Source organism: Microtus pennsylvanicus, chromosome 8, assembly GCF_037038515.1.
Source record: "Microtus pennsylvanicus isolate mMicPen1 chromosome 8, mMicPen1.hap1, whole genome shotgun sequence".
NCBI lineage: Eukaryota > Metazoa > Chordata > Mammalia > Rodentia > Cricetidae > Microtus > Microtus pennsylvanicus.
Window position 1 is genome coordinate 12,136,733 of NC_134586.1, and position 14,130 is coordinate 12,150,862.

Consider the following 14,130-nt stretch of genomic DNA (forward strand, 5'->3'; position numbering starts at 1 on the left):
TTCTGCCTCTGCCTCTTGAGTGCTAGGATTACAGGTGTGAGCTACAAGCCCTTACTCTAGATTTCTTTATGAACCACAAAGGTTTGACTGAGCACTAATAGCAAGTAATTCAGAGTGGGAACAATATCAGAAGAGCAAAGACAAGGAAGGCACTGTCTGTCCAGCAGGCCTGAAGATGAAGGGTGTTTCAGTCAGACTAGGTGTCAGGGAGCGCCAGGGACTGAGGCAAGGAATGGAGAAGCAAGTTGCAAACATGGAATCCTTTGAGATTTCTTCCAAGACAGGTCTGCCTCTGAGAAAAGAGCCCTGCATTGAGGAGAAATTACTGGAATGGAATTAAAACTGAACAGAATAAGCCCAATGGAAGAAAGAGAAGTAATGCATACAGAAGGAAGTGGAAGCAGACAACAAGGTCATAAACTCTTGGAAAAACGAAACTCCCCAAACTTGCCAAAGGCAGCCTGGACCAGGAACTACAACTGAACTGCAGAAATCCAACTTTACATGAAAGGCTCAGCAAAGGAGAATCCACATCAAATCTTATGCAAAGTTACTATAAGATAAGAGAGACGGAACAGGGTGCCTTCACTACAACTGTGACATAGCATCTGCAAGAGACATATCTAACCTGTAACAGAGTTCAAAATGAGCTATAACATGTTATAAAATAATACAAAATTGAAAAGAAAATGAAAAAGAATCAGGAATCGATTACACATATAGGAAAAGAACATGAGAAAAAGACACATCAGAAATAAAAAACCAGAAGAACACGAAAGTATAAGATACCTTAAGAGAAAGTGAGACAGAGAACAAAGAAATAAGAAAAACTAGAGAGAATGTGACAGAGAGGAAGTAGACAGACCAAACCTGAAGTTCATTGCTGTGGGATAATGCTCTTATACTCTGTAAAGATTTGTCACTTGTTTTGGTTTAATAAGTTGCTGATTGACCAGTATCCAGGAAGCAAGTATAGGCAGGGTGAGCACACTTGAAGAAAAATGGGAAGAGAAAAGGCTCAGTCTGACGTCACCAGCCAGATGCAGAGAAAGCAAGACAAGAATGCCTCACTGATAAAAGGTACCAAGCCATGTGTCTAATATAGACAAAAATTATGGGTTAATTTAAGTTGTAAGAGCTAGTTAATAAGAAGCCTGAGCTTATAATTAATATAAGCCTCTGTGTGTTTCTTTGGAACTGAATGGCTGTGGAACTGGGAAGGACATAAACTTCTGTCTGCAGTTCATGACATGGGAATCCCAAGAAAAAGGGACAGAAGGATGAGGAGAGAGCTGACACATTAAATCAAAACACCCTCCCAAGCATAAGAAGAAAAATACCACACACTGAAAATACAATAATAATAATAATAATAACATAGAAATTTGAAAGACTGTTTCACCTCTATTGTCGGTTTTCAGTTACTTTTTTCTGTATCCTGCAGAATGTCTGGCATACTCTTTCATGAAGCAGAAACCCTGAAGGACTGTCTCACCTTAAGCAAGTTCAGCAGTCATTTGTCTGTGGGTTCTGCATGTCCAGCATACCATCAATTAGTTCAGGCAAGAACAGTTTCTTGCCCAGATAGCTAACAAACTCCATAAAGAGCCTCTTCAATACCCATCTTCCTCTTGGAATAGATTGGTGCTGCCAGGAACAGATGAGTGTCATTGTCATGAAAAGTCCTAAGTTCTAAAAACATTTGAAATGCCATATTCTGTTAGTCTTTGAAAGGCTTGAAGAATACCAATCCATCTGAAATATATCTATGTACATCTAGAAAATTTAACTGACATAACTACAAGCTTGACTATTATAGATGATTATCTATTAACCTGTATTTCTTAATTATACATTACGTTTTTAAATGAGTTGCACAAACACAATACCTTAATCAAGAGCAGAAATATACATATAACAAAATTAATCTTAAATTTGTATCAATAAACCAAAATCCATACTAATGTCATGTTGAATGCCATTTTGTAAGCGGAGACTGCTTGTTCATTTCCTGGTTGCCCTAACCCAAAAAAGTCACACAGAAGCTGTATTAATTACAACACTGTTTGAACAATAGCTTAAGCATATTTCTAGTTTGCATCCTAAATTCACCCATTTCTATTAATCTGTGAATCACCATGAGGCCATGGCCTACCTATGGTAAGGTTCTGGCTGGCGGCTGGCATCCTTTTCCTTTGGCAACTACATGGCATTCCCCAACTCTGCCTGATTTCTCTCTGTATCCCTGTTTGGATTTGCTGCCTGGCTTTACTCTACTAAGTCATTGGTCGAAACAGCATTAATAACCAATGGTAATTAAAACAAATTCATAGCATACAGAAGGTAATCCCACATCACTAACACATGTCTCAAAACATCAACTCAGAATGACCCACACCAAGGCAGAGTATACTCAAAAGTTACTGGAATTTAAAGGAGAAAAATGATTTTTCCAACTTCTAATGAGTGAAAAGAAAGGCAAGCTATTTATAAAAGTTACTGGAAGACTTTTCAACTCTATGCTTTATGATTGATGCAAATAGAATAGCCTAATTAATATTCTTAAAGAAAGAAATGTCTCCAGGAAATGTAAGAAAAGCAATTTTAAGCAGCTGTACCAACTTACAAAGAATATAAACAAACAGTTAACAACATGCAAGAGCTCAAAGAACACTATCCCCAAGAGTCCCTCCTGGGGAATATTCTAGAAACACACTTCAGAGAAGCAAAGTCACTAGAGAGACATCGACATGAGCACTGACTGTGAGACTAAATATATAAAACCAGCAGTTATTACAGAATTACAATCAAACAAGCATTAAAATGAAAAAGTATAATATTAATGGCTATATGCTTAGGGAATGTATAGCACAGTAATAAAAATTAACGGGAGAGTGGGGAGAGGGTATGCGAAATTTTTAATTATTTTCTGTAATTATATTGCCAGTGATGGTATTGTGTTGCTTGAATATGTAATGCTAGAATTAAGTAAATAATTATGCAATACTCTGAATCTTTTATCTGCTTTGTCCTAGAAAATTATGGCTTTTTAGTAGTTAAGAAAAGAAATACAGATGTAATGTAAAACTTAAGTGAAGAACTGGGGATGTATATCAGTGGTAGAGCACTGTTCTACCATGAGCAAGGCTCTGGGTTTCATTGACAGCACTACAAATAATAAGTAACCATAATAAAATAAAGCTTGGAAACTTTAGACTTCTAAGTTTAAATTAAAAGTATCATTATGAATGTATAATGACATTTAGAAACCAGGAACATCTCTAGCCTACTGATGGCAGTTGTGAAGCATTTGGGGAATTCTTCCCCATTCATACACCCAGAGATTTTTGGGGAAGTAGCAATTTCCAGCTCTGAGGTAAGAAATAGACAAGATGATACTGGAAGTCTTTGTCAAGCCAGACAGGAAAGATGTTAGCAATACCAGAGGGTAGAGAAACATGGTAGTGCACACTCATACAGGGAGCCAATGCTTTGTAAAGAAGCATACTAGGAATCAAGAGGTTAGAAGTTGAAAGCTAGTCTTGGCTACATAGTGAATCTGAAGCCAACCTGGACCTCAAATATGAGTGTGCATATCAAAATAGCAAAAGAACAGTCCAAGAGTTGAGATAAAAGCTCCCCGGGAGAAACTGAAGTGGCTAGCACTACCCAGATTCAGAGCAACACAAGCTTCAGTCACAGGGATGTTTGAATGGATCCAGTGGCGAGTGAAATCTTTGTGGGAAAGATCATACAAGAATGTGGTCCAGTGCCTGGTTGCAGCTGGATTTATAGAGAAGACAAATCACTTGGGCCATAGGAGATTGCTGATCACTGCCTTCTATTCCTAAACAACTGAGTTCTAGGGAAAAAAAAAACAATACAGATCCTACACATGGGAGGGTTTGAGATTTAACTCTGAATGCTTGCCTAGCATGCTCTAAGCCCTGGGTTTGATCCCCAGTTCTGAATAGTCCAAGATATAGTAGCACATGTCTGTAATACCAGACTAGAGAGGTAAAGGCGGAGGGATCAGTGGTTCAAGGTCACCTTTAGATACACAGAGAACCTGAGACCAGTAGGACTACATGAGACCCTGTCTCAAAAAACACAATTTAAAATACTTAAACGTTTAAAATATTCAAATAACAAAATGATAATGCCTATATACACACATTTTGGTGACACTATGAGGAAATACCAAAAAGTGGTTATTTTTATGAGAATGGTTGCCTTGAAAAAAGGAAGAGTCTTGCAGATGGGGTGAAGAACAGGGAGGGGGTTCTAGAACAATTGTATCCAGTTCTAATTCTAAACCTGGAGAGCTCTTTGATGGACCAGCCTTACTCCATCTTTAGATTAGAATTCACTTCATTATAAGGTTAGAATAAATCCATTCCTGATTACTGTAAAAATCAAGTATGACCATGTATTAGGCTATTAGGCAAATACTAGGGGATTTGACATGTTCCCCACTGTATGGAGTTGGATTCACACTTGGACCATACCCTGAACTCTACCTGATGAGATAAGATGTTCTGCCAAGACCTTCCATCAAACACTATTATCTGCTGTCAGCTTCTGTATTACCACTTGCCACGTCCTTACATTGCCAAATCCCACTGGAAATTCCCACTTTGCACTTTTTCCCTATATTAGGAGTCTGGAAAATCAGCCTGTGCTGCTCTCTCAGGTCCCACTCTGAAGACTCACTCAGTCCTGGGCCCAGCAAATAAAGCTTGCTTCATTGGCCTTAAAGGGTTTTTATTCCCACTCGATGGCATCAACAGATTATTTCCAATGCTAGAGCATCAATTGACACTCACTGTGTCTGCATTTTGTTTTATAATAAAACTAACTACCAAAGCTGGGTGGCACACACTCTTAATCTCAGAGGCAGAAGCAGGCAGATCTCTGTGAATTTGAAGCCAGCCTGGTCTACAAGGAGAGTTCCAGGACAGTCAGAGATACACAGAAAAACCATGTCTCAAAAAGACAAATACATAGCACATGTGTAAGTAAACATGAATTATACTTAAGATGAAAATGTAACTGTGAGACATTTCTAATGCCTTAACACCATAATAAACAGCTATGAAGAAAGAAACTGGAATTCTAGCTATTTTACGCTGATTGATTTACATGCTGGCATCCCCATGATACAAATAATTACTTCTTAGCAGGGGATCACACAATGTGTTCCTCCGCATCTCCAGCCATACCACAACCCCTGGGGCCTGGGAGGACTCAATAAGCATGTTAAACGAGTGTCTTAAGGTAACATAAGATCAAGGACATGAGACACAACATGATTTGTGCATGATATTAAAACTTTATCTTAGTTAACTTTATTAAAACTGCTGCTTTGCATTTCCAACAGGGTGAACTCGGGAGAAGTCAGTTCAGATTTGCAGATTTTCATTTAACTGGCTTCAAATATTTTTTTCAGCCATATATTCTAGTATAAAGGGGAAACTAGACTGTCTCTCGTAAATTGTTTTCACCTTTCAAAAGAGTAATCTGGTAACAGCTCTATATATTTCCATACAGACATCTAAGAATTCATTTTCCCCTCTCCCCACACACAAAAAACTTCCATGTGCACAACTGTATAGACAAAATGACATTTGAGCTTTGTGCTTTTCTTTGCTGAGCGTGTTCTAGAAGATGGAACCGTTCCTGGCATCTTTAGTCGTTGTACAGACTGTTTTAGGAAGTAGATTCTATAGAAGAAAATGCTACACAGCCCAGGATGATCCTAACCTGGGTCTTCTGTCTCTACTCCTCACAGACTAGGGTTACAGGTGTGCACCACCATGCCCGACACCCACGCTTCCCATTCCCAAACTCAAGAGGAGTTTGGTCAGAAAAAGACTTTTATTAAGGTTATTTATGCAGTTTCCTGTGGTCTTGAGTTGTTGCCAACACATTTTGGGAATTTCTGCAGTTTCAATAATGGTATAAATGAACACATAAAAATGCGGTTTTGACATATAATTTGATTTTACACTCTAATTTGGTCCTTGTACCTGACAACATTTGTTCTCTTTGAAAAACAGCAGAAATTTTATCAGATTTCTTTAAAAAATAAAATTGAATTACAAAAACTCAGACCAATGTCTAAAGTTGGGGTAACTGGCAATTATGCCTTAGGGTTCCCTCAGAAGCTGATGGTGTCACACTAGGGATGTTGAAATATCTGAAGAAGGGAGAAAGAGCTAGAAATCTGTTCTTCAGGGATGATGGATGCTTAAGTGAGCCTCTTCCAGCTGTCTTTTAGTTAGAAGGAACCAGCAAAGTCTTCCTGAGAGCTCATAGAACAACCTTCTATTCTCATGATCTCCTCTTCAGGATGCAGACAACAGGACTACCTGTAAACATCCTTGAACTTGAAGCCAGCAACCCTGTGTTCCCAAATCTTCACTGTTATCCTACCCGACCATGAATGTTCCTTTCGGGTCTGACTTACAGTGACAGCCACACCTGCTCACCCTTCTTATCAATCTCCAGAGGCAAGGCCTGAACCCCTTGGGTGAAATGGTGATGATTTAAAAGGTTTTCTAAGAGATTGTCCTTCTTCTCATTAACTAATAGCAAATTAGTCCAAATCTTGAGATGCTTTTCTGTTGCAGAGAAGACAAATTCTAAAGGATTTACTTTAGATGAGTGCTAATTAATCCCTAGAGCTAAGCGGGGGTGTTGTTTCGTGCTGCTCCCAAGAAACGGCCTCTCCTGGGATACCAGCACTTCTCTCCCAGACTCAGAAGCTCTAAAACCATGTGGAAAAGACCAAGGCAGGCACTGTGGGTAACCCCTCACAGAAGATTCTTCACTGTCTTTCTTGTGCAGCTAACAAATGCCCAAGGTAACAGAATGTACGTAGGGGCAGAGCATGACTCCAGGGGAGCAGGGATTTCAGAATTAGATAAAACCAAAATCATATATAAACTCTGAGTGAGTAATGTCCAGGCATATATATCTTTGTTGTATAAAGAATAAGCATATTTTCTTCTTCACTCCATGGAAAGAGAAAGGGTTATAGATAGTATAAAACTTGAGAATTATGACCATGAGGATAAATGCTCCAATTTTTCTTTTATTTCCATACATAGAAAGACTGTTTGGAACTATAGAAATAGTAAAATGTACCCTAGAGACAGAAGAGAGAACTCCATCAGCAGTGTGCTTGGGGAGAAGAGAAAATAATGACATCTCCATTTTATCAAGACCATCGACGTATCTACATGTAAAGAAAAGGCGAGGTGGCATGGGGTTTTGTTTGGAAAGATTACTAAACATCTAGATGAGAAGCACATTGGAGAGATGAGGAAGCACTTGGGGGAAGGTTGGAAGAGTGAGTGGCCAAGAAACCTGGGCATGTATATAGATGAATGGAAACAACTCCCTGAGGACAAGTCTGGACAGAAAACCAGAGGTCAAGCATTCAGGGCCTTTCACCAAGAGGATCTGGGGTCTGATATCTTATGTAGGATTTGATGATCCATGGATGGAGACATAACTAGCTACTGTAAATGCAGAGACTCATCATGTAGTGCTACCAAGCTAGAGGCAGCTGTGTCCTCACAGTGACCATGTGCCATGCCCTCACAGTGACCATGTGAGCCCATCTCTTCACTGCCCCCAGCCAGTCTGAAGCCTGGAACTTCCATGCCCAGTACAAATGAGAAAATCACCCGACCGCTCCCAACCTCCAGGTTCTCAGCCTTTAAGGTGGAGATATTTGCAACCATGTCAGCAGGCTATCAGGACAACTAAATGAGTTACTAACATAAGTGGAGGAGGTACGACATTCACGAAGGCCCAGAAAATGCTGTTTGCTTTTCTTCTTGATTTTGTAATGTCTCTGTGACCATAATCTTGTTCATTTTCTTCAGTAGCGCATCTATTCAGTAGTTTTTATTATTAAGTGATTGTCACGTCCCAGGGAATGTGAAAGGGCTGAAGATGAATCCTGAATTGTCTACCTTATTGGAAAAGAGCAACAAATAAGTATACAATAGCAATGTCAAACTAAAGTTAAATCTTCCTTGATGGCTCGAGCTGGAAGTGATTAATCTTTTTTCTGCATCTTTATGTCACTTTCATCACATAAGACAAAATTACCTAGAAATGTGGTTAGCTCTTCAAGTGGCTATGATTCACCTCGTGCACCAGATGTGAATTCCATGAGGCTGGCTCACATCTCTCATCATTTTTTATTCTCCTCAGGGTCTTGATCATGAGAATTCAATAAATAGACACTAGGGACAATGACAAGATGGAGAAGTAGGACTTCCATCGCTCACACAAGAAAATTCTTCTTATTAATACCCTAAAATGTTTTGTTCCCACCTTCTTTGGAGAAATGGAGCTAATATCAGAGAATATAAGGCACACATTGCAAGTTTGTATCCATGAAGCTAATGTTTCATTCCCATTCTCTACAAATAATCCTCTACCTAACTTCAGGCCTCTTCTAGATCTACAGATTCATCTGGAACCCTCTTATAGTCTACACTAGAAGGAGCAAGATTTTTCTTCCACGTAAGTGTAAGATATTAGTTGATTTTTCTTTTCTCATTCTGTCTCTTGTGGTTTCTACACACATATTGTATGCCCAGCTTTTTCTTTTCTTTCCCACCCTGTGGATCTGATTTTTCCCCAAACTCAGATAGACCTTTGTTCCCGACTTATTCTTCTCAATGCTGCATCCAGAACTCAGTATGTTAAGACCTTTTTCAAATGTGTGCTCCCTTAGAACAAAAAAGAATGTTCAAATATCTTACTTAATCAAAAAGGAAGAAAGATAAAAGGAAAGAAGACAAATATCCTTTGATTGATCCTCTACCCCCTCTGCATCCGCTCTTCATCCCAAGCTTGGCTTTCATGTGCTTGGCCTTGCTGATGACTGTCCCCCAAATTAAAACCTGACAATGTTTTGAATGCAGAGACTGTGGGAAATCCTTCACAGGCATGCCTTTCCGCCAACATAATTTTAACAGTGATTTTTTTTTTATTTTCTAACTGACTCATGAATTAGTTAATGCCGTAGATTTGAACACTAGCCTGTTCCCATTTTTAATCATCATAAACAATGCTATGACAAGTATCTGTACATAATGTTGTCCTTTTGTCAACAAAACACAAGCACGAGTTCATCTCTACATTTTACATCCTGTTTATTTTATTTTATTTTTTTGTTTGTTTGTTTAGTTGGTTTGCTTTGCTTTGGCTTTACATTTTTTTAAATATATTTATTTATTAAAGATTTCTGTCTCTTCCCCGCCGCCGCCTCCCATTTCCCTCCCCCTCCCCCAATCAAGTCCCCCTCCCTCATCAGCCTAAAGAGTGATCAGGGTTCCCTGCCCTGTGGGAAGTCCAAGGACCACCCACCTCCATCCAGGTCTAGTAAGGTGAGCATCCAAACTGCCTAGGCTCCCACAAAGCCAGTACATGCAGTAGGATCAAAAACCCATTGCCATTGTTCTTGAGTTCTCAGTAGTCCTCATTGTCCGCTATGTTCAGCGAGTCCGGTTTTATCCCAGGCTTTTTCAGACCCAGGCCAGCTGGCCTTGGTGAGTTCCTGATAGAACATCCCCATTGTCTCAGTGTGTGGGTGCACCCCTCGCGGTCCTGAGTTCCTTGCTCGTGCTCTCTCTCCTTCTGCTCCTGATTTGGACCTTGAGATTTCTGTCCAGTGCTCCAATGTGGGTCTCGGTCTCTGTCTCCTTTCATCACCTGATGAAGGTTAATATTCAGGAGGATGCCTATATGTTTTTCTTTGGGTTCTCCTTCTTATTTAGCTTTTCTAGGATCACGAATTATAGGCTCAATGTCCTTTATTTATGGCTAGAAACCAAATATGAATGAGTACATCCCATGTTCCTCTTTTGGGGTCTGGCTTACCTCACTCAGGATAGTGTTTTCTATTTCCATCCATTTGCATGCAAAATTCAAGAAGTCCTTGTTTTTTTTACTGCTGAGTAGTACTCTAATATGTATATATTCCATACTTTCTTCATCCATTCTTCCATTGAAGGGCATCTAGGTTGTTTCCAGATTCTAGCTATTACAAACAATGCTGCTATGAACATAGTAGAGCATATACTTTTGACTGAGCTGAACAGAGAACTCTCAACAGAAGAAGTTCAAATGGCCAAAAGACACTTAAGGTCATGCTCAACTTCCTTAGCGATCAGGGAAATGCAAATCAAGACAACTTTAAGATACCATCTTACACCTGTCAGAATGGCTAAAATAAAAAACACCAATGATAGCCTTTGCTGGAGAGGTTGTGGAGAAAGGGGTACACTCATCCATTGCTGGTGGGAATGCAAACTTGTGCAACCACTTTGGAAAGCAGTGTGGCAGTTTCTCAGGAAATTCGGGATCAACCTACCCCTGGACCCAGCAATACCATCCTGTTTATTTTAAAGCATAGCAAGAGTGTAACCTTGCAGGCAAGCTTGGCTGTTGGTAATTTTCTACTCTAAACTTCTGCTTTGGGAGAAGAAAAGGTAACAGATTAGGTTAATTTGTAGCTAGGCTTAAAGTGCCTTTGACAATGAACCACCAGATCTATTTCTAACACTACTTTTCTGATGGAGGAGGGTCTTCTGTTTTGTGTTGATTTCATTGGTTAATAAAGAAACTGCCTTGGCCTTTGATAGGACAGCAGCTTAGATAGGCGGAGTAGACAGAACACAATGCTGGGAGAAAGAAGCAGATTCAGGCAGTTGCCATGATTCTCTGACCCCAGATGGATATAGGCTAGAGTCCTTCCTGGTAAGCCACCACCTCGTGATGCTACACAGGTTATTATAAATGGGTTAATCAAGATGTGAGAGTTAGCCAATAAGAGGATACAGATAATGGGCCAGGCAATATTTTTAAAAAGTACAGTTTCCGTGTAATTATTTTGGATAAAGCTAGTTGGTGGCCGGGAGCCAGGTGGCAAGAAGTGGCCTGCAGCTCCACTTTTCTGTGAAGTCAAATAATGAATGATAATGACATTCATTCATGGTACCATGAGGGCAAAATTCTATATGAGTATGTGAGTGTGTGGGTACATGTAAATGCATCTGTGTGTGCATGTGCATGTATGTGTGTATGTATATGTGTATTGTGTGTTTATGTGTATCTGTATTTGTATATGTATGTGTTTATGTATCTGTATATGCGTATATGCATAAAATGTGTGTCTGTGACTATGTGATGTGCATGTATGTGTATATGATTGTGTTTATAGTGTGTGTATGTCAATGTGTTCAGTCCATTTGCTTCCTGCCTCCCATTTTCCTATTCCTCTGTTCTCATCACTCCCAGAGCACTTAAGTCTTTAGTGCTGACCAAGCTGTCTTGTGACACAGTAGAAATGGCCTGATAAAATCTTTCACTGGAACATGTGTGGCAGTTCTTCACAGAGTATTTGCATTTTAAAAACCAATGGGTTTGTGTGTTATAGTGATTTTTAAGGGGAAAAAAGTGGAAGGGGATTTGGAATAGCCCAGAGGATGTTTGCAACCATTTCATTAGGATTGTCCATTGCAGAGAGGGAATTCCTATACGATATAATAGCTACAGCTGAGAGGATGAGAATGCTCAGCTTTATCTCCAGGACATTGCTGATGGAAGAAGACATGGACTCCTCAGGTTGACTTTTGGCTTCCACATACATGCCATGCCATATACATGTATGTACACACATACATAAAACACACACAAACACACACTAAATAAATATAATTTAAAAATTAACTTATTTCCATTTGAAACAATATGCTAAGTATACTTTAATGTCTGCCACCCATTGTGTGGAAGCCATGACCACCAATTCCTGTCAAAAGGATGAAAATGAGGCACCATTCCCATGGTCTAAAATTGTAGAAGGAGCAGTGGGCTGCATTCCTGCCTCCAGGCTCCCGGCTGCCTAGCTAGCTTATGCCCCGAAATAACAACACACAAACTGTATTCTTTTAAACACTGCCTGGCCCATTATCTCTAGCCTCTTACTGACTAACTCTCACATCTTGACTAACCCATTTCTAATAATCTGTGTAGCACCATGAGGTGGTGGCTTACCGGGAAAGATTCAACATGCCTGGCCTGGTGGCTGGCTCTATGGCAGCTGCCCTGGAGAGGAAAGGCATGGCATCTGGCTCACCTCTCTTCTTCCCAGCATTCTATTCTGTCTACTCCACACACCTATGTTCTGACCTATCAGGCCAAGAAGTTTCTTTATTAATTAACCAATGAAAGCAACAGATAGACATATGACCTTCCCACATCATAAAATGGTACTTGTAAAACAAGGTTTCTTTATGTCCATAGACCATATATCTCATTCTCAGAAACTATCACACCTTTTATTCAATAGTTTAAAGGAAGAGAAAAATTACCTTCAGACATGCTAATTCTACGCACAGATCTTGCACTGAGTCATTAAAATTTCTCTTCAAAGATTTGCAGGTGCTTAAGTGGGTTGAAAACAAAAGTGAGCGGCAGTTTGTATTTTGAGAATTATGCAATGCTCAGCCAGCTTAGTCATGTTTTTTTTTTCTCTGCAGAGAGTGGCTCCCATCTCTCTGCAGAGAATGTGTTCCTAGGAATGCTGGGAGACACAGCAGTCTTGCATTTTTCCAGCCCACAGGACTCTCATTACACACAGCTAAGATAATGCTCTTCGCCAACACACTGGGATCACCCCAAATGTCACTGTATTCATGCAACATATTGTTTCATTGAGGAGAGGAATCAAGAGGAGAGGGTAGTATCAAGGCTGTAAAAGACTGGCTTTTGAGGTCTGATATTATTTCATAAACTGCAATTCAATGTAAAGGCATTTTATACTGTAAACAGTATAAATTTTATCTCACTCTTTCTCCTAGAATCTACTGAATATAGTTTCTTTTATTCCAATGAAAACATTAATATGAAAAAAATTAAAGTGTTCCCATCCTGCCAAACAGCAGTACATCCTTTCTGTGGCATCTACCCCTGTTTCTGTTGCATTATAAAAGCTGGTGAACAGCATCACGGAAGGCTATTGTCATTATCCCCAGCAACAAGGTGTTGTTTGCAGAAGGCAAATAAAGATCTTCTCCTTCCCTTCCCAGGCACATCTCCTCTGAAGTGTCTACCCCCAAACACAGTATGTCACTTACTAACATGTGTAATGCTTATTATCAACTGTGTTCAAGGAGTGTAGCTTGAACATATTCTCACCATTTACCTCATTCATCTGCCAGGGGCTTTAAACCAGGTACTATATCCCCTCTGTCAGGAGCAGGCATCATACCTACCCCTCCTCTCCATTCTGGGATTTTGTCTGGCTTGAGGGCAGATCTTGTGTGTGCTGTCAAATTCACAGTGAGTCCGTGTGTACAACTGCTCTGTTGTGTCCAGAAAGCACTGTTTTGCTGTAGTCATCTGATTCTGACCCTTACGATCTTTCTGCCTGCTCTTCTGTAGTGATCCCTGAGCCTTGGGAGGCATGGCTATAATAGAAATGTCCCATTTAGATGTGGTCTCTTTTTCTCTGCACTTTGACCAGTTGTGGGTCTCTGTGTTAGTAACCATCGACTGGAAAGGAAGCTTCTCTGATGATGTTTGAGAGTGGTACTAACCTATAGCTATACTAATAAATCATTATTAGCCTATGCCCCTACTGGACACCAAAGGCTACCATAAAAATCTCAGTAAAAGAAATGTTTGTCTCTATTAGAGTTGTTGACTAGTGAAGTCCCATAGACGCCAAAATATTATGGTTTATTATCATTGTTCTTGATTACACTCCGGAGCTTGACAGTAAGCCCTTATTGCTTAAGTCACCACACACTTGAGTCATAGATCATAGGGAAATCAACCTGGTACTGACCTGGAAGCCTCGTCCCTCCAGGATGGTTTTCAAATCAATAGATGATGATATACACACCAGCAGAGGAGAAATGTCATCATCAATTTTTACCCATCTGTGAACTCTGCAAGCTACAACAATGACTGGTCTTGCAAGATATACCCACTGGTGCAAGGGTGACACAAATGCCATGGGAGTAAACAACTACCTTCTGGTTAGATTTTAACCTCACACCTCAAGACGCAACCCATACCTGACCACATCAGGGCCAAGGG